This window comes from Eretmochelys imbricata, chromosome 2 (assembly GCF_965152235.1).
Source record: "Eretmochelys imbricata isolate rEreImb1 chromosome 2, rEreImb1.hap1, whole genome shotgun sequence".
Lineage (NCBI taxonomy): Eukaryota > Metazoa > Chordata > Testudines > Cheloniidae > Eretmochelys > Eretmochelys imbricata.
Window position 1 is genome coordinate 162,599,172 of NC_135573.1, and position 21,150 is coordinate 162,620,321.

A 21,150-nucleotide genomic window follows, 5' to 3' on the forward strand; every position below is an offset into this window, starting at 1 on the left:
ATATTGACAACTATGTAAACAGAATGAGGTCACTGAATGAAGGGACTAAATGATTTGAAAACAGACAGGAATATGAGTGAAGAGAAAGAGCAATAAAGGGATACTGCAAGAGGACAGACAGAGGAGAAAAATACGGAGCCAGAGGATGAGGAGAAACAGCTATATCAGCGTAGACAAGGAGAAAAGTTGGGGAGGACAGTACAGAAGAGAGACAAGAGGAGATAGCCATCAAATGAGGGAAATAAATGAGAAGACAGAGAGAGACAGATGATCCTTGCTGTCAGAAAGCAGCAACTTTTGTGATTCACACACAGGGAGTGCTTGTATTAAGATGAGTAAATTCAGGAATTGGAAAATGGAGGAGAGATAAGGGAGGAGCTGAATCATCTTATCCAAAACTGGAAAGCAAAAGAAAAAAATCTTCACAGGAATGGATCCTTGATCTCTCTACATAATTCCTGCACTTCAAAATGGCTGTCACGCCACCATAAGAATCGGCACCCCAGGCTCATTACCAATGTACAGAAAAAATAAAGTGATACCTACATGGTCCAATTAGATGTGAAAGATGGATTTTTCCATATATTCTTAGCAACTGGGGTTATCATCTTCCACTACGGAAGCCAGAAGAGATCAAATCAATCCCTCCTCCAATGATTTCTATCAAATTCCTGCTTATTCTGCCTGACTTTATGTGAGTATACATTTGTCATGGATAAATCAATAGAAAGAGTTCCTTCTTTACAAAGCCCTTTAAATTATTACTCCCCTCCCTCCCACACATGCCTCCATATGCATGCTGAACTAGCAGAAAGAACCATTTATAACACTATCCCTAAACACCAAAGCAAATAAATACCAGGGGTTTACAGATTTACAGTAAAAGGATGTGATGAAACACAGTAAGTGTTTATATACTTAAGTGAAATGGGAAGCCTTTGTTTTTCATCTGCTGAGGGTTGGGGGATTGAAGGGGATGTGGAATATGGAGCTCTCCACACGTCACTCCTGCACCACACTGAGAATAATGAATAATTTTGCAAACTGACAGCGTAACAACTTCCTTTGAGTATTCCCTCTTCTCATTCACCTTTGCGAACTTAGGTCCTGGTTGCTAGTGGAAAATGGAAGGAAGAAAACATAACTGATACCTGTGCTGAGATAGGGCAAGAAGACTGGCTTGGAGAGAGCACTCCTATTTCAGTCCTAGTTTTGTACTCACAACTGAAGTAGAAGTGTTTCTGTGTTCCTTACTCCATGCTGCAGAAGCCTGTCTCAATCTACTCCTGCTGTTGTTCTAGAACAAGTGCAGAGGTGGGAAATGGGCCCAGCATGAAGTGACAATAACAATGGGCTTTGTCCTTAGATGGGTAAGAAAGAACTAGAATTGGACAGTGGAGGTCAGAGTCAATAAACTAAGGCAGAGCACCATATTGACTTTACCAAAAAAAGTAGCAGCAACAGCCTTGGGACAGTTGTGTGGTTCAAATATGCCATCTGTAAGGAATGATAGGCTTATTCAGATTGGCTCCCATAGGACAGGCAAACAGAGTGCAGATGGGAGAGGTTCATTGCCCAAATGCTCCATGGAGCTGGCTTTTGTGGTTGGACTGCAGCTGATGATCTTTCAAAAGTGATCAGAAGGCCAAAGCCACAAATGAGCTTTTCTTTCTCCGCAAACTGAGGAGTAAGAAGAGCAAGGAGCGTGGTGCACTTTCAGATCTCTTCACCTATTTCAACCCACTGCAGCATTTCTTTGAATTTCCAAACTTCTTCCCCTTCCCACATTCACTTACCATTTCTAGTTTTGAAAGCTGCAGTACAAGGGTTCTTCTTACCAGTTATAATTATCACCGGAGACTGTGGGATTAGGTGAGTATGCGTGTGTCTGGGGGAAAGCTGTACGCAAGTAATGAACATTATAACACACTGACAAAACAAAATGGCAGATACATTACTTGTTATGATACTATCTACACCATGAACAACACAGTACAGCATTGGAATACAGGGAGGCCTAATCTGCTTCAAAACATCACCATTACTGGAAAACAAGTTAAAACTTTGCTCACATATTGAACAACTAAGGATTCCCTGCTTATTCAATGGAGTTACACCAGTGATTAATTTGGCCCTGTGACATGTACTCCTGCAATAATCTATTCATACAGTCCCTCTTCCCTTGAATGCAAAGGAATCAGTACTCTCTTTATGTCTCAAGTGCAGGAGATGGCCCTAGGTTCATTTAAGCTTGGTAATTTAAAAAGAGGGAGATTTAAAAAATATACAAAAATTGTGGTGATTGTTCTTTTGAAAAACTATGTGAATGAAAGAAAGTGTTTGAGAGGGGAAGAGGCAGTGTGGAGTTGAAGTAACAAGGGCATATATTGTAGCAGGATATTATAGAAAGTGGTGATGGAAAAGAATTAAGAGGTCGTCTTGTTCATCTCCCTAATAATGCAAAATTGTTCCCTAGAGAATAATACAGTAGGAAGGCAGTAGTTATCCTAAAACATGGGTTACATAATTCAGGAGAATGAAGCCAGAGAAAATTACTATAAGAAATATAGAACAGCTCATTGTTTTCTTTAGAGATTATTGTAACCAAACTGCGGCTAAAAATATAATTATCCAAAAAACTATGTAAGTCAAGGCAAACCTTTAATGTTTGTTTCAGTTTACAACTCGGTCTCTGAATTGCTGAACTGTACACTAGTATAAGCAAGAGAAATTACATCAGTGCCTCTTGGGTTATGAGAATTTAGCAATCTCATGCTAGATTATTTTTCCGTGTTTTAATTCACTGGGTATTGTGCCAAAATGCTGCCAACTCTTGTTTACTCTATAAATATTACTAAGCCAATGGTGATCTGCAGCTTTAGCATGTTCTCACTAAGAAAATGCAAAACAATCAAGTCACATTTCTGCAGACCTTACAGTTATGATCATATTTTTATTTTTGCTGACAGCTTGGCAAGAAGTAAAATACCTGAGTGTAAAGAGTTGTCTGATTTACGACAACAACTTGGATTCATTCCTGAGCTTCAGGCTCAAACCAAACTTTAGTGGCACAAAAGATGTGCCAAAGTACGTCAGAGGATAAGGGTACCTCCAAAACAAGGAAGGTTCCTATGATTTCTGTCCTTTTTCAGGGAATGTACTAGTTTACCAGGCTAAGCTCCATAGCATCAGCTGCCTTCTCATCAACTGTGCATGTTCTAACACAGTGATTCTCAACCTTTTTGGGCTCAGGCCCCATTTGTAAATGTTTATGACATGTTGCGACCCCATAAATAGTCTGGGGGTGGAGGCCATAGGGTGGCTTTGGTCAGATCCTGGCCCCCAGAGAGGTTGGGATCTGCCCAGCATTCACCCTACAGTGGCAGCTCCTGTGCTGTAGGGCTGGCTGGGCTTGGCTCTCCGCTCCGAGCATTGTAACATCCAGGACTAAAGCGCCACTCAGGTTTTGACCCACCCCCCGATTGACCAACTTTGTGAGTGGAGTTGCAACCTGGCTCACAGGATTGCAGTGTCACTCACTCAAATGTGACCTACCCAGACTCCCAACATCATGATGGCTGGGCCAAACCTGAGTGGCGTTGAGACCCCAGAGTTTGCATACCTGGAGCAGGGAGGTGAGCCCAGCCAGCCCCATGGGACAGGAGCCACAGGAGCTGCCATGCGACCCTTTGAAACATTCTGGAGACCCAGTGTTGGGTCCCGACCCACAGGTTAAGAAACCCTGGTCTACCCCACCATCGGGATGCTCGAAAACTCAGACACCCAAGATTAGCACATAATTGGCGGTCAGCAGTCATCAACCTGCCTGAGAGTAGTTCAGAACCTCAGCATCTTAGCACAGTGTTGTCAACTCTCACAATTTGATCATGACTCTTATGATGCTTGTCTCCAACCATCAGCTGACGGAGTTATGTAATTATGCATGATAATCTTTGCTTACACACACACACACACAAAATAAGATTCTAGCCTTCATGGTTGGGAAGAAAAGCTTGAAAACATGACGCATAAAAGATAAAAGGCAAGACGACAAATAAAAAGATGCAAAACTGTATTTTGTTTTTAAACTCTGATAATATTTAAGCCAAACTCATGATGTGTTGGGATCTGCCTCACAATTTTTGAACACTTGCGCTTGGCAGTTCTGAGTATTCATCAAAAAATCCTGATGTATGAGTAACAGTACATGAACCTGTGGTTGAGAACCACTCCAATCATACAAAAAATATCCTTATTTATTTATATAGTGGTAGCACATAGGAGCCACCAATCATAGATGAAGATCCCATTGTGCTAGGTTCTGTACAAATGCAGAATAATAAGACAGTCCAAAAGAGCTTACAACCTATGGGAAAGAAAAAGGAAAAAGGAAATTAACTAACCAGCTTGCTTAAACAACCAACCAAACAACCAAAACTGACATCTCTCTTTATATATAATGGAGCCTTGCTGTGTTTTGGTTTGTATGGAAGAATGACAACTTGTGGAGAAATCTCACACCAGTCTGTCTGCAGTATGTGCTTCATTATTACAAGTAATGCACCACCACTTAGACCGCATTTTGAATAAATTATATAAGTCAAATTCAGACAAATGTATTAGTGGAGGGAGGAAAGGGTATGCGGGAAACTGAAACACAGGAGAAAAAAGTTACATTTCACGGAAAGACCAAACCACACTTGTATTAATTTAACAGAAACCGGTGTCCAACAACATGAAAGAAATAATGAAATATCACAGATGTATGAACAAATGGAGAGAATGTGGTGCAAATGGATTAAACAGATGTCAAAACACCTTTTCAGAGTAACAGCCGTGTTAGTCTGTATTCGCAAAAAGAAAAGGAGTACTTGTGGCACCTTAGAGACTAACCAATTTATTTGAGCATGAGCTTTCGTGAGCTACAGCTCACTTCATCAGATACATACCTATGTATGTATGTATGTATGTATGTATACATATGTATCTGATGAAGTGAGCTGTAGCTCACGAAAGCTCATGCTCAAATAAATTGGTTAGTCTCTAAGGTGCCACAAGTACTCCTTTTCTTTTTGCGAAAACACCTTTTGGTAAGCAAAGTTCCCCCCTGCTCTGAACAATAAAACTGATAGTTGTGAAGAAAAAAATGCATCATCCTGAAGACCGAAAGGCAGGAATTTTGATATTTTATCTTCATCACACTACAAGAATTTAAAAGTAAAGAAGAGGGCAGAATTTCTTCGACAGTTATTTCTATTATTATTATTTGTATCGCGGTAGCAATAGGAGCCCCAGTTATGCTAGGATTTCTCCAACTGGTTTGAACCCACCATAAAATTATCTCACAAAAACAATGTGTCAGGCTCAGGAAGTTTAGATAGGCCTTAGGGTGCTAAATCTTCTTATGTTCTTCTCATAAAAAATTGAGGGAAATTGTTTGCATTTGTTGTTGTTTGTATGTTTTCTTCCACTTCCACAGCTGCCACAGTTATCATCAGTGGAGATTCCCAAATACAGCCCACTAGGATTAAGAGAGAGGGAGCAGCTGGCCAGGTGCTATCTCCGAGGGACCCACACTTTTGGAATTCCTCACCTTTTCACACTAAATAAAAAGGAGCCTGGGATTTCAGGAAGCTTGGTATGATGATGGCTGGCGCTCCATGCTATTGCTGTTCAGGGCAGAAAGATTTTTTGTTGGTTGTTTTCTGGTTTGGAGGCAAGGAGGCAGCCAGTTCTCAGTTAGTTGTTTGGCTTTCTTTTTAACATATGTAAAAATCATTTTGAGCCTTGGCTAGGAATTTTTCTTCTTATGTAAATTGAGAGAAAGAAAATGTCAGAGCTGTTGTTTTAATTCCACCTGCAGATATAAATAAATATATTGTGCCAATATTTTTCCTCTCTTTTACACTTGCATAACCTACTGATGTCAGTGGGGTTGTATGGGTGTAACAGAATTTGTTCCATATATCCTTACATTTCCGCATCAGTGGAACTTAAGTGGCGCATAGGCTTGTGCCTGACCCTCGGCATGTGGAGGAATTCCACCCATAATGAAAAACATCAGATACTAAAATACTTTAGTCTCACAACCCAGCCGAACATAATACTCTATAATATAATATGATCAATATCATAGACTGAGGCTGAGAGGAGAGATGACCTAGTAGTAAGGGCGCTAGCCTGGGACTCAAAAGACCCATGTTCAATTCTCTATTCCACCAGACTTCCTGTGAGACCCTAAGCAATTATATTTTCAACATATTTATGGTATGATGGTTATATTTAGTATAGCATTCCAGAGATTTCTATTGTATAGTGTATTTAATAATATTTTGCCTGTAGTCAATCTGTGCCTCTATTCCACAGCTGTAAAATGGGGGTAGTAGTACTCTGCTACTTCACAGGAATGTTGAGAGGTTACATACATTTGAAGATTGTGAGGTGCTCAGATACTAAGGTAATGGGACCATATAAGTACCAATGATGGACAGTAAGGTTTCAGTCTGCTGTATTCCTCTGTAAGTATTCTTATAAAAAAAACCCAAACTATTTCACACTAAGAATCAACAGTGAGTATTAACTGAGAGGCTCTGTCAAAAATTTGGAGAAAATATGGGGGCCCTATTCAGGGTGGAATAAACGGCAGCCTCAGAATCTTATTTCCTGCTTAATATTAACCTTATCTTATTATTTCCTAATTGAACTATGAAAATATAATAATAAAATAATTCTCTCTATATATAGAGTCTATTCTAATCATGAAAGTCAGAGTTCATTAAAATAATTGCCATCAATGTCTATCAATATCTATTACAATTGTAAGTTAATTCAAATCTAATTAAACTTAATTAAATATAACTCTAATGATGGTAATTTGGAGGTCTAGACAATGGTTCTCAAGCAGGGGCACATGTATCCCTGAGGGTACTCTGAGGTCTTCCGGGGGGTAAATAAACACATCTAAATTTTGCCTAGTTTTACAACAGGCTACACAAAAAGCACAAGCGAAGTCAGTACAAACTAAATTTCATAGACAATAATTTGTTTATACTGCTACTGTACACCAGTGGTTCTCAAACTAGGGGCACGGGCCGAGGGATGTGCTGGCCGCCCTTCCCACAGCCCCCATTGGCCTGGAGCGGCAAACCGCAGCCAGTGGGATCTGCGATCGGCCGAACCTGTGGACGCAGCAGGTAAACAAACCAGCCCGGCCCGCCAGGGGCTTTCCCTGAACAAGCGGTGCCCCTAGTTTGAGAACCACTGCTATACACTGAAACCTAAGTACAATATTTATATTCCAATTATTTATTTTATAATTATATGGTAAAAATGAGAAAGTAAGCAATTTTTCAGTAATAGTGTGCTATGACACTTTTGTATTTTTATGTCTGATATTGCATGTTTTTAAGCAAGGTGAAACTTGGGGGTACACAAGACAAATCATACTCTTAAAGGGGGTACAGTAGTCTGGAAAGACTGAGAGCCACTGGTCTAGAACATATGCAGCTTTGCAGGAACAAAACAGATATGTAAACGTATTTGTAACTTGGTATTAGAATAAGATGGTTAGTTTTACATGTTGGTGTCTGGTTCTAGAAACTGAGCTAGGGCTGCCCACTGTAATTCCTTTCTTTGAGCAAGTAAAACGCTCAAAAATCTCTTGTAGGCCAAACACAGTGAAAAGGAAGAGTAATCAAAAGCCCATTATGTCCTAAAATTTACAACCTGTGAGCTGTCAAACCATATGGGTGTTGAGGTGGGAATTATTTACTCAGTTGTGGCACACACCATACCAGAACTCCACTGCCTTCCTGATGCAACAAGGTACTGCTGAATCCTTCAGTGATTAAACAAACTTTTCCACAAGCCACTTGGGATGTTTATTTACAGCCCTCTGAAATGCTAATCTGTGCTTCTTCACTTAACTTTCAAGAAAAAGAAAAAAGGAAGAAACCATCTGAATTTGTTCAATGAAGGAAAAAACAGTCTGGGATCACCACTCCGGGGAGTCAATTGATAAACATTTCTCTTGCTAGATTTCCTTAGGAGCAGGACGACTGAATGGTTCCATTAGACAATGAACACTGTATCTATACTTCAGTATGCAACATGTAGAAGTCAACAGAAAATAAAACCCTGTTACTTTGGTTTATTTAGTGAAGGGTGTCAGCACCTTGATAAAGTATGTGTGTGCACACACGTGCCATTTATGTCAGGACGCTCCCTATAAAACCAAAGGTTTGTTTATATTTATGAACAGTACAGATATACAAATTTACTCCAGTATGAAGGCTGGTGGACAAGATTTCAACCCGGAAAAAGAGTAGTCTCCACTAAAAAGAAAAAAAAAAAGTGCAGTTCAGCTTTTATATATATGGGCATGACCTTCAAAATTCCATTCACTTCAGGTAGTTAATCCTGATTTACACCAATGTAAAATTCAAGACCACTGAATTTTGTATGTTAAGAATTGTATATGTAGAAACTACATATTTCAAGGACTGCAAATACACACTTGTGACAACTAATGAATTACAGCTTTTAATTTTCCTACTGGTCACATAATACTGGTCAATAATATTGCTGTGAGTAACTTGCATCATAGTGACAAAACTATTTTTTTCCCAAAGGTAACCTTAACACATGTAGTTTTTCTTCTCTCTCTCTTCACATCAGTGTGAGGCACCAGCAAAGAGTGGTAGGCCCCGGACTTTGGAAGTCACAACATACATACTTAAGTAACCTGCACTCGGTAATCCCGATCACAGTAACCTCAACTGGAAAACGTAACTAAACATTCAATGTTATTAATTCATATGCACATATTTAATTAATTCCATAAATAGGCATTTTTCATTAGCCACCTACTGTCAGAATGATTCACCAAAAATTAATGAACTGGACATATTGTGCAGTGTTGTAGCCCTGTCAATCCCAGAATATTAGAATAGGGGGATCAGACAGAAATAGGGGTATCAGACAGAAAAAAATCAGGATGGGGGTGAGGAGTAATAGGTGCTGTAGGGAGCCAGGGTGGCTCCCCTCCGAATCAGAGGGTAAAGAGCCACCTTTGCAGCCTGAGTGGGCGGGGCCAGGCCAAGCTTCCGCCAATCCCCGGAAGGGGAAGGGTGGGACAGGAAGTACAAAGGGCGGGGCCCTCTGCCCAGTGAGGAGAGCACTAGGGAGGGAGGGAGGGAGACACAGGCTGCTCCCTCGCAATCCTGCTGCTGACCCAGGCGAAGCCCTGGTCAAGGAGGAGCCTGACCGGGAGGAAGGCCTGTGGCAACCAGGGCTGCCAGCCGTTGAATACCCAGAGGACCTGGAGGGGCCTGATGGCAGCCCTCCGATACCGAGGGGGAGCGGGAGTGGCCCGCAGCGGACTACCCGGACGAGATGGAGGGACCGGAGCTGCCCGCAGCGGACTACCCGGAGGAGATGGAGGGACCGGAGCGACCCACCTGAGAGACCGGGTAGGAAATAGCCCAGGGGCCAAACTACACAGTGGGGTGGGTGTGTTTGGTCAGCGGGCGCGGACGGCCCCGCTGACCCAGCGGCGGGACTTTCGTCTCCCGCCACGGCCAGGGCCCTGGGCTGGAACGCAGTGGAGTTGGGTGGGCCTGCGTTCCCCTACCCCGGCGCTCTCCGGCTGGAGGGGCGCGCTACTGCCTCTTGCCGGCGCTCCTCGGCCGGAGGGGCACGCTACTGACTCCGGCCGGCACACCTTCCCGCTAATTCCCCAATGCCCGGAAGGTCTGGCTGAGGCCTGCCACGGAGACCATAGCTCTCTATCGCCCCTAGGGGCTCGGAGGACAGACACCTGCCACAGGTGCCTATATAAGAAAAAGCCCCTAATATCAGGACTGTCCCTATAAAATCGGGACATTGGTCACCCTATATTAGAGAGACCAGGTGAGTGAGGTAATATCTTTTATTGGACCAACTCTGTTGGTGAGGGAGACAAGCTTTCAAGCTACACAGAGCTCTTCTTCAGGTTTGGGAAACCATACTCATGGAAAGCCTAAACTTAAAATGCTGCAATGGCAGAGCTGCACCGATGTAGCTATGCTGTTGTGGTGCTTAAGTTAAGATGCTTCTGCACCAATGAGAGAGAGCTCTCCATTGCCTCGCATTTGTGTCCTCAAAATCGTGAGCGGAAACCAGTGAAGTAGCTTGTACTAGGCGTAATGAAGGCCAGAAGCTAGGTGTAAAGTGCACTTTAAGTCTGTTAGTATGCTGTAGGCTTGCATTCATGCATTTTGAGTATACTTGAAGTATACTAAATGTGGGTTCTCTTTTCCATAGGGGATTCACTTCCGGTGTTCAGTGTAGATCACTGACCAGTCTCTGAAACAACTCTTTTAGTGTTACATGCTCTGAAGACTATTTATACTGCGTGCAGCATGTCAGTGCTTCTGGCTCTTCTGTTCCACGCTTCTTGGTCACACAGCTACTTCGTTTTTGTCCCCTTTGCAGCCTTGCAGAGTTAAATGTGCAATTCACACATTGAATCAGAAACAAGATTTCTTCACCCTCGAGCACAACACAGCTACCAGAAGCAGGCGTTTGGCTTGGTATCCCCAAGAAAAGGGGCAACGTTTCTCATTAAAAGAGTGAAAAATACACTCCAATTAGTGTTCTTATTTTTAAGAACATACAAATATAATGCTTAGTATCTTTTATCCAGATCTGTAGTTGGTTTGATATTTTTTCTGGTTACCCTTCTCTCACACATCTCAGCTGAAGTCCAGTCTCTGTGGCTGCTAAACTAGTCTAATGAGTAGTTCATGACTCCAGCAGATGTTTCTAGTTTTAAGACCATTAGGAACTTTATGGGCCTTTTTTTAAGTCTTTCTCCCAGCAATGGGATTTCTAATGGGAACTTAAAACTAATTTAATAGGTCAATAAAATGCTGCACTTTTTTCCTTTTTAGACTCCATATTTGTGATATCAAACACTTAAATACTGAACTCTATTTCAGAGCCTCAAAACTTCAGAACAAAAGCATAATCAAAGGTAAAGCTGGCTGACTAGATGCTTGACTTTAAGTTTTCCAGCTTCCCCCTCAGAAACATTTTTTACTCATTATTATTTGTCCTGATTGGCATTTTTTATTCCGTATTGCACTTTGGTCATAAGAAATACAGGACTTTGTGCTTCCAAAACATCCTAATCCAAGGTAATATCAGTTTCACAAAATCTTATTAAAGTTATTGGAAAGTGAAACCTACAATTAACTCCTCATAAATTTCCTTTTTCTTTCCTTCTTTCTCCCTTTTCTACCATTCAGTATTGGTAATTTAGTGCTGGAATTGAAGTCACTGCCATTGTCCAAACCGTCTAGGATCACAGTGCCCTGAAATGTGATGATTAGGGCTGGCTGTCAAGTCCGTCATGAAATAAAACCCCAGGAAGAACATGGACCCTGAATATTTATGTGCACATTTTCCATAGATCAAAGTTTTTCTCATTATTTGTTCACAGAGTGTTGACAGCATGTAATTATTCCTATTGGAAAGAATTAGAGTGTATCAGGTGATTCAACTGATCTGTTATTATCTACCTAGCACGGTACACTGTTATACTCACTCTATGCAGATGTCTGACAATATATAATATGCCTTAGAAAGCTACTAGGAAAGACAGCAACCTACAGACAGCCAAAAGTTAGTCACTCAGACCAACTCATTCTTGAGATTTTGTTGCTCAGATACGAATAAATTGCATATGCCCTGTGGTAAAGGTTTATAACTACTTGAAGTGATGAGCCGTTTTTAGAGAGGTGATGAGCCATCTTCAGAGAGGCTAACTGAGGGTGGCATGCACACACCCGTAGCAAGAGATACGTCCTCCAGAAATTACATTAGTCAAAAGAGGTTACTGTGTCAACTAAACTCAAAATATCCTCTTTTGAACTTCATAGGCAGGGTATGATGGCACTAAATGCCAACACACATGCAGCAGTACTGGCTGGAAGGAGTCCACAGGACATTAAGTGTGGCTGGAATGAATGAAAGGGAAGGATAAATCTTGTTGTAGGTGGTTATACAAAGAGAGTTAATCCTTTGACTTGTCAGACCTATCCTCAAATTTCTCCTTTCACCTGCCCCGTAAATGAATCAATGTTCACTGACGTCTACCAAGTACCTTAACAGGAAAAAGGTTTCACCGTCAAGCAGGATTCCCTATGGTCAGGTCTTGCTAATTTTGTCCAGCGGAAAGGACTGTAAATCCTACTATGGGTGTCTAGGCCAAGTAATTCACTGAGGTCACAAACTCACAATTCATACTTCAGTCACAAAAAATAGCAATCTTAGTCCTAAATGCATCAATTTCCATGTATTCTTGAACCACAAAACCAGCTCAGTGAAATACATTACTAAGAGTCTGACTGAAGAGAGAGCACAAGACAGTCACTAAAATGACATCTTCATCGAGCAGTCATACTCATCTTCCATGACTGTCATTGAGAAAAATAGCATGCCTGTTTCAGTCTATCGTTTATACAGCTAAGTTATTTTACTGAAAACTTTGCATGAAGATTCAGTCTCTTCTTAGAGTGAAATTTCTTGTTTGCCTGGAATGGCATTGCAAGAGAGTGTGATAATTGGCTCTTTACATTCCAGTAGTGCCCAAAATGTGCTAGGTTCTGTACACATATACAGGTAGATACAGTCCCTGCCCGTTTATAATCTTAAATTATCTCAGCGTCTCCTCCAAAGGCTGTCTCCACCCTTTCAAGGCAGCGTGTGGGGGGCTCACGACCTACATGTGGTAGGGGGCCCCCACAAGACCAGTGGTCCCTTTGGATGCTGCTGTCTTGGAGGTGACCCTGGGACAGATCACTGCATATGTCGTTGTCCAATCACACACTATAATGGAAGAAGTTCAGGTTCTGAAATCTAAGATCCGGCACCAACAGAGTTAAGGGGCTGTATGAATGAGTCCATATTCCAAAGGAGCCCTGGCTAAAATTTCCCCACTACTGTATTAATTCTTGATGCCTTCTGCCTTCCCAGGGGGACAGGCCCCACACCTCTGGGAGGTCTGGCTTCTCCTCTACCACTCTGTGTTGATTTACAACAGTTTCCATGATTAGCACAGCACAGCTTGTAATTGCTGCTAAACTAACATAGGGAGACCTCTCCCACAGGGATTAAAATGATCTACCAGTAGTTCTGTGTATTTTCAGCAGTCTATATGACAACACCAGGAATGAAATGTGGAACACAATAATAATTCTATGACAAATCCTCTCAATATTTATCTCTCGTGAGCTATTCATTAAAAATTGATTTAACTTGAAGTCTGTGGTATTTCAATTTAGGTCAATTAAGAAAATTGTTTAAAAAAACCATACAGTCAATGTGGTAGCAGATATAAAATCCCTTTTGTGTTATAATGGGGGCAGCTACATAAGGCTAGGAAAGACCCTCTGAGAGTTTCACAATGATTAGGACCATTGGAACAAGTAGTAGTATGTAATTTCATACAAATAGGCTCTGTTCTCCTTCAGATGTTCAGCTGATATTATGCACATCTATATTATTTACAGTTAAAGGGAATTATATGTTCATCCACTCCGCTCATGAAGAGGGAGACTCCACAAGTTTTACTGGCATTATTTAAATTTGCAGTGAGAACAACTGTTCACAACAAAGCTTGTTAGCTAGAAAATGTCATAAAACAAAGCTGAAGGAAGTATGAGCTGAATCATCATTTTTGTTTTGTACATCAGTTCCATGTTAGTAAGAGTGAAGGAGTAACATGCCACATAAGGCCAGGCATAGTGCAGGAAGGAACTACATTGCTCTTCCAGTTCACCCCAGTTCATTCCTGACTTGTAGCTAAATTGTAGCTGCTACTGTGATGGACTTCTGCTCAGAATGAGAAGCTGTGCCTTATGTTATAGTGGTTTTGTGAAGCACAAAAACATACTGTAGGAATAAGGCTGACATCCCAAGCCCATTTGCACTTCCAAACCTAGGTGAGAGTTTAAAATTGGGTTTCCTGAAATAAAAATCCAAAAACGTTTAAAATTCCAATTTAGGGCCTAATATCACTCCCCCGATGTGGAAGTTTTGTCATTATGTTCATCATCGGGCCTTAAAATACAAGTCTTGTGTTACCTCACCTATCCCCTTTGCCTGCACAGCATTGTGCTGTACAGTATTCCTTACAGCGGTTTGTGCAGTCTTGTTTTAAATGACGGGGGTTCCTTTATACTTCTTGGCATATTATTCCACAGACCATAACATCTCACTATTAGGAAAATTTTCCTGACATTTAACCTCAATTTTCCTTTGTTCAATTTCATCCCCTTGCTTCTAGCTACACACTTGGACCACTCTCTCCCTCTTTGGTTTTTATTCCCTTCCTATTCTGTGTACAATCATTTTACATTTCCTGGTTCTAAAAATCTGTATCTCATTTGGCAATAGCTATTTTCCACATCCCTCAGAAGTTACTGGCAAGATGATTTTCCATCTGTTAAATTTTTAAATTTACATGTTTGGTTTCTGAAAATCATTCCCTTGGACATGCCAACAAATTTAGATGAATTCTGTTCTTCAAACAAGCAACAGTTTGTGCTACAAACCCTGCTTATGTTTTTGAAGCATTTAAAATAATTTCAGGTCTCAGGATTTTTAAATATACTGTAGCTTTTTATATTTCCCATACTTCAGGGGAAACAAAAGATTCTTCTAGAGCTCATTTAGGTGTTGCTTGATAGTGCCTGTTAGTATTTCCTGGTGTCACAGTTCAGGGCAACTGCACTTGTATTCACCTTTTATGGGACACCCACTCTAGGTTCCTGGCTTCCTTTCTTGGGTGGACACCTGTAAGTCTTTCCCTTCTGACCAGAGTATTTCCACACTGCACAGCACCCTGCCTAAACTGTGAATTTCTCCACCAAGTCAGGCTGCCACAGCAGGACTGCTTTGCTTTCTTCTCAGAGGCTATAAGCAATGCAATTGCTAGGGTTGCCAACCCTAAAAGCATTACAGAGAACACATAAAAACGACAATAAAAGAACTTATATGCATGCTAATAAGCTTATCAGAGATCATGCCCCCCCCACCTCATCTCCACTAAGGCTATGGTCAACATCAGTCCTTCCAACCCTTCCAGGCTGAGAGCCATTGAACCAAACTGTAAACTCTGTATATGATGGAAACAACTTCAAGCCAGGGATTCCAGCAACTATGAACCCTTCCCTAAGGATTGAGCCTCCCCATCCCCTCCTGCCCCTTGGACAGAAGATCCTATTCATTTGCTGGATCAGAAAGAAGCCCTGAGACCGTTTTAACGTAGGCTACTTAACCAAAAGCCCTTTATTTCTTTGTTGGTCCCCAGAGAATCCAGCTTAACCAGAATATGCAAACTTCTCCAGGTGGTGGTAGCTCTGTGGAGGTGTGTGAATTTGTCTAACCTCTCACCACAGTTCTTAGTTCCCGGAAGGGCTGTGGGATCCCTCCTCCATGAAATTACATACAAACCCTGACCCACAGTGATACATAAGATTAATTCACTGAGGTTTAATTTCATTCAGTAAGGTCTGTCCAGGATATTGCCATATCTGTCACACCTGGGTCTTTCGAATTCAGTCACTCTCACTGTACTGGATTAAAAAGAAATAGGGGAAATATTGAAAGAAATCAAACTTTTTTTTAAATATGCGGAAGATTTGTTGCCTTTTTCCAATGCTTTCTGTTAAACCTGCCATGAAACAGGAGTCTTGTGAAACTACATTAAAAACTGTAAAATGCTGAGGCCCTCAAGTAGAAAACACTGTACACAACGAAAAATTATTATTACTAAAATGAGTACTCTTTTCCAATCTTCACTAGATATTGAGCCTTGTTCTGCATTTAGGCTCTGATTCGACAAAGCACCTAAGCACATGCTTAAGTTCATCCCTACTCATAAAAGCATTTAGACACATGTTTAATTTTTAAAAAAGAAAAGGAGTACTTGTGGCACCTTAGAGACTAATGAATTTATTTGAGCATAAGTTGTCGTGAGCTACAACTCACTTCATTGGATGCATTCAGTGGAAAATACAGTGGGGAAATTTATATACATAGAGAACATGAAACAATGGGTGTTACCATACACACTGTAACCAGAATGATCACTTAAGGTGAGCTATTACCAGCAGGAGGTGTGGGGGGGATCCTTTTGTAGTGATAATCAAGGTGGGCCATTTCCAGCAGTTGACAAGAACCTCTGAGGAACAGTGCGGGCTGGGGGGAAATAGTTTTACTTTGTGTAATGACCCATCCACTCCCAGTCTCTATTCAAGCCTAAGTTAATTGTATCCAGTTTGCAAATTAATTCCAATTCAGCAGTCTCTTGTTGGAGTCTGTTTCTGAAGTTTTTTATGTTGAAGAATTGCAACTTTTAGGTCTGTAATCAAGTGACCAAAGAGATTGAAGTGTTCTCCGACTGGTTTTTGAATGTTATAATTCTTGACATCTGATTTGTGTCCATTTATTCATTTAGTCATAGAGACTCTCCAGTTTGACCAATGTACATGGCAGAGGGGCATTGCTGGCACATGATGGCATATATCACATTGGTAGATGTGCAGGTGAACAAGCCTCTGATAGTGTGGCTGATGTGATTAGGCCTTATGATGGTGTCCTCTGAATAGATATGTGGACACAGTTGGCAACGGGCTTTGTTGCAAGGATAGGCTCCTGGGTTAGTGGTTCTGGTGTGTGGTTGCTGGTGAGTATTGCTTCAGGTTGGGGGGCTGTCTGTAAGCAAGGACTGGCCTGCCTCCCAAGATCTGTGAGAGTGATGGGTCGTCCTTCAGGATAGGTTGTAGATCCTTGATGATGCATTGGAGAGGTTTTAGTTGGGGGCTGAAGGTGATGGCTACTGGTGTTCTGTTATTTTCTTTGTTGGGCCTGTCCTGTAGTAGGTAACTTCTGGGTACTCTTCTGGCTCTGTCCATCTGTTTCTTCACTTCAGCAGGTGGGTACTGTAGTTGTAAGAATGCTTGATAGAGATCTTGTAGGTGTTTGTCTCTGTCTGAGGTGTTGGAGCAAATTCGGTTGTATTGTAGATCTTGGTTGTAGACAATGGATCGTGTGGTGTGGTCTGGATGAAAGCTGGAGGCGTGTAGGTAGGAATGGCGGTCAGTAGGTTTCCGGTATAGGGTGGTGTTTATGTATCCCTCCTGCACAGGGGCTGTATTGCATGCCTGGAGCACTTACTGAAGACCAAGGGAATTCTGGGTGCAAAAGGAATGCAGAATCAGGCTCAATGGCAGACAATCACACAGTAGCACTTTTCTGATTTATCAACCTTATGACTATAGCATTTGCTTCTCTACACCTTTCTAACTACCACTCAGGTAGTGGTATCCACTTTACAGACTGACCTTATGCCAAAGGTAATTCAGTAACTATGAGATAACATCGATAACCAACCACTAGCCAGGGCTAACTAAACCCTGGTTTTAGTGTTTTAGTTAGCTGTGTCAAGGAAATGCTTTTCAAAAGTATAATTTTAGGTGGATTTGAACAGGAATTGCTTACAGGTACTTATAAAGCTGAGATGCCGACCTAGCACGCTGAGTCAACGTCTAGGAAAAGAAGGGCTCGGTGCCATCTGTGTGGTGCTGTAAATCTCTCCTTCTTTGCATTGTTTCTCCTTGTTTGCCCCAGAGGATTCCACTTTCCCAAATACATTTTCTCTAACAGAATTCTTGATTGTTTCAGGGACCATACATCCCATTTTGGCCAGGACAGTTCCCTTTTGTAGCCCTGTCCCCAGGTGCCCCGATTTTTTATTTTATTGGGGAGGGGGGGAAAACTGGGTATTTGTCCCATTTGCTCTTGCCAACTGATCATCTCCGCATGGTATTCCATTTTCCCTTTGGGAACTGTGGTCATCCTGTTGGCTATGGTTTAACGCAGTTTATTTTCTTTTGTCAAGTATTATTTTAACAACAGCTCAGTGGTTACATTGCCACATGCTTTCAGTGTACACATAAAACACCTTCGAATTTTCATGAGATCAAAGTTTTATCCAGATAAATTGCAGAATGGCAACCTTGCCTTAGATTGGGCCTGGATTAATAATAGTGAGTTGCCTATAGATCTTTTTGTTGTTGTTGCTGCTGCTGTTGATATTGTTTTTTAAATTCTTTAAAATGTACTAGTTTCAGCGCCATGGTGCTGAAATGGTACAACCGGAGGACAGTATTTTGCATTTTTAGCAGTCAGACCCCAAATGCTTATATTATGTTGTAATGGATCCAAATGAATCAAGGACATAAACATACCATCATGAATACAGACCATTGTACCCCCTACTATTTGTTGTATGAACTAAACTCTGGCCATGCTCTTCAGCAGACAATTTAATGGGATCGTCTTGCTGGTGGAATTGTTGTATGTGTCATGCACATTACCGCAACAGAGATCTGAATAGGGACCCTTGTGGTTGAAAAGCTCAGCCTAACCAGTCAAAACCTAAGTCTGCTATTATTCTACACCTGTCTTCAGTATAGGTTGGTTTTTGCATACTTTACATTGTGCATTAATCATGGTTCCATAGGTGTATCATTCAGGCAAAAAAAAAAAAATATCAGGGAAGTACTGTATCAAGATACCCAGAGATATTAAAGGCCAGATTCTCTCCTCAGATGTGTAGCAGGACCAGCATGTTTAAAATACCCCCCCCCACCCCGCACCAAAGCATCATATGTTATGCATTTCAGGCCCTCTCCACACCTCAGTTAAGCCAAAGCAGGTGTCTACCACAGTTTCTCTGACTCACATGTATACAGATTTTTTCTCTCTGAACTAGTGCTTTAAAACAACACAGAAGAGGTTTCAATTTATAGCATGGGCATCGGAGGATAAAAAAAGAAATCCCAGTTCACACTGATCAAGGAAATTCTATATGATTTTTTGTTGCTAGGCTAAACCTAAGTGTGAATAGCACCTAAAGATAACACTGGGCATTTAACTTTTGACTATAGTTTACACTTTTTCAATAAAGAACTTAAAATTAGTAACAATAATGGATTTTCTGCTTGGGACTTTTCTTTTCCAGAGATCATGTCCAGCAAGAGTTGTGCCAGCCTTAGGGCCTTTTCCTACTTGAAGAACTGAGCTGAAAACCGGTCCTAGCTATGTGCTCTTCTAGGACACAAAGCACCTACATTTGATTCTTCTAAAATCGGCTGTTTTAATCTGTGGAGGAAGGGATGGGGAGATTCATTCCTCTTCTGTGAGGGAATTAATTTAATTTTCTATTTGTTATTAATTTATGTAATGACACCTTTATATTACAGGGACGAGCTGTTTCGAAATACCTAGAACTGGGATAGACTGATGGACATAGCTCTCCAAATAAGAAAACTGCAGGTGTATTCCTGTTCCACAGTATCTCGAACCCACTGATCCATGGTAATATGAATCCAAGCACATAGGAAGCGGGATAACCTTTTGGAAAAAACAGGGGAGGGAGAAACTGGCATATAACAATCTAGTACTCTGTCCTCGAGAAGGAAGTAAAGCAGAGTGGATTTCCTGACTGCCTCAAAGAACCTGCCAAAGAAGGAAACTGAGAAGGTGGAGGTCTCCTCCTGTGGTTTTCCCCATTTTCTGAAGTGATCAGGCTGCCTAGGTCGGAAAATAGGTATCTTTGGAGAGGGTGGAATTGCTTCCTTTTAGGGAAAGGAGTAATTCCCAATGGTTTCAATGTGGCCCTGAAATCTTGACATTATGGAGTGTTGCATCCATCTTTTGCGAGAATGGGATAGGACATCTGAAGGGGAGATACTGCATCGTCTGCTAGACCACAAGCAGAAGACACGACAACTGAAGCCATGAACATCTGTGCATAAAACTATGGATGCCATGGCTCTCCCCATCAAAGGCTGCTTTCAGAAAGGTCCTAGCTATCAGTCTGCTCTCTTCTAACATGGCCTAGAATGCCTTCATTTATAGGCAGAACCACTGTAGAAGGCCTGATGAACCAAGTATATTCTTGGCCTATGGAAACTCTCCTGAACCACCTCAACTTGAACATTAAGAGCGGTAGATACTCTCTGTGGTAATTCCTGGTAAACCCTGCAGTCATCCTGATCAGGAGAAGAAATCCCAGATACCACCATCTTGTCAGTGGATGAGGAGGAATAGTGAAAAGGAAGTTGAGTTTGAGCCTCCTGTACAGAGATGGACTGAGATTCCCAAATCTAAAGCTGGTCTTCAGATTACTACTCAGTACCATCTTCAGTACTGGGGATAACATCCCAGGCCTCCTCATGGGAGCTAGCTCAGTGTCTGTTAGCCAATCTATATGAAGGAGGAACCAGGGAGGATCTATAGGTGGGTGTCAACCTTTATAAGTTTCAATAAGGTCATTAGCAAAGCACAGGACTCCAGCCCTGACTGCTTCAATGATCTGTGTCTCTGGACCATCTTGGGAAATCCAAGGGGTATGAGGAATGGAATCCTTGTGGCAAAGGTGAGTGTTGTCTTCTATCCTGGGAGCAAGGGGCAGAGGAGCCTACCTCAGCCTCTGAGGAGGACCCTGAGTTGCGTGACCATGGAGGTGCTGTACCTGTTTGTGCCAAGGTCTGATGGCATCTCTCCAGAGATGCTGGGTTTATCCCTGGACTGTACTGAGTGAGGAAGCACTGGACTCTCTGAAGAGCTAGCTGCCCATTGTACCAAGGGCTGAATTTGTCTCAGAGATAAGTCTGTAAGTCCCCAGACAGTTTACTAGTGGGCAATACCAGGAACCTAGACCTTCTAGAGGAGCTCGGCTCCTTCAAGGAATGGGTTTCCAAACTTCTGTGCTTTTTTCCTCAGCACTGGAGAAGAGCATCAGTGTCAACTTTCCCATGCAATGTCAGGATAGGCACTCCTAAATGGGGTAGGAGTACTCATTGCCGAGCAGAGAGGTCCAGAGGATGGATACAGGGTGGCTTCCAAAGGGAGATGATGCAGTCTCACCTCTCATTTTTTGTCTGGGATTTGAAGCCCCTGCAGATCTAGCAACGGCCTCGAATGTAACCTTCACCAAGGTACTTTAAGCACCCAAAATGAGAGTCATTCACCAGCACAGACTTTTTGCAGTTGGCACAAGGCTTACAGCCCAGAGACTGAGGCATGCCAGGTGAT

At 41.8% G+C, this 21,150-nt stretch overlaps 1 protein-coding gene across 2 annotated transcripts in view; it reads right to left on the bottom strand.

Annotated features, from left to right (window-relative positions):
• FHOD3 (formin homology 2 domain containing 3) overlaps nt 1-21,150 on the bottom strand; it is a 614,532-nt gene that overhangs the window by 326,260 nt on the left and 267,122 nt on the right. The gene's annotated exons all lie outside the window — the stretch shown is intronic.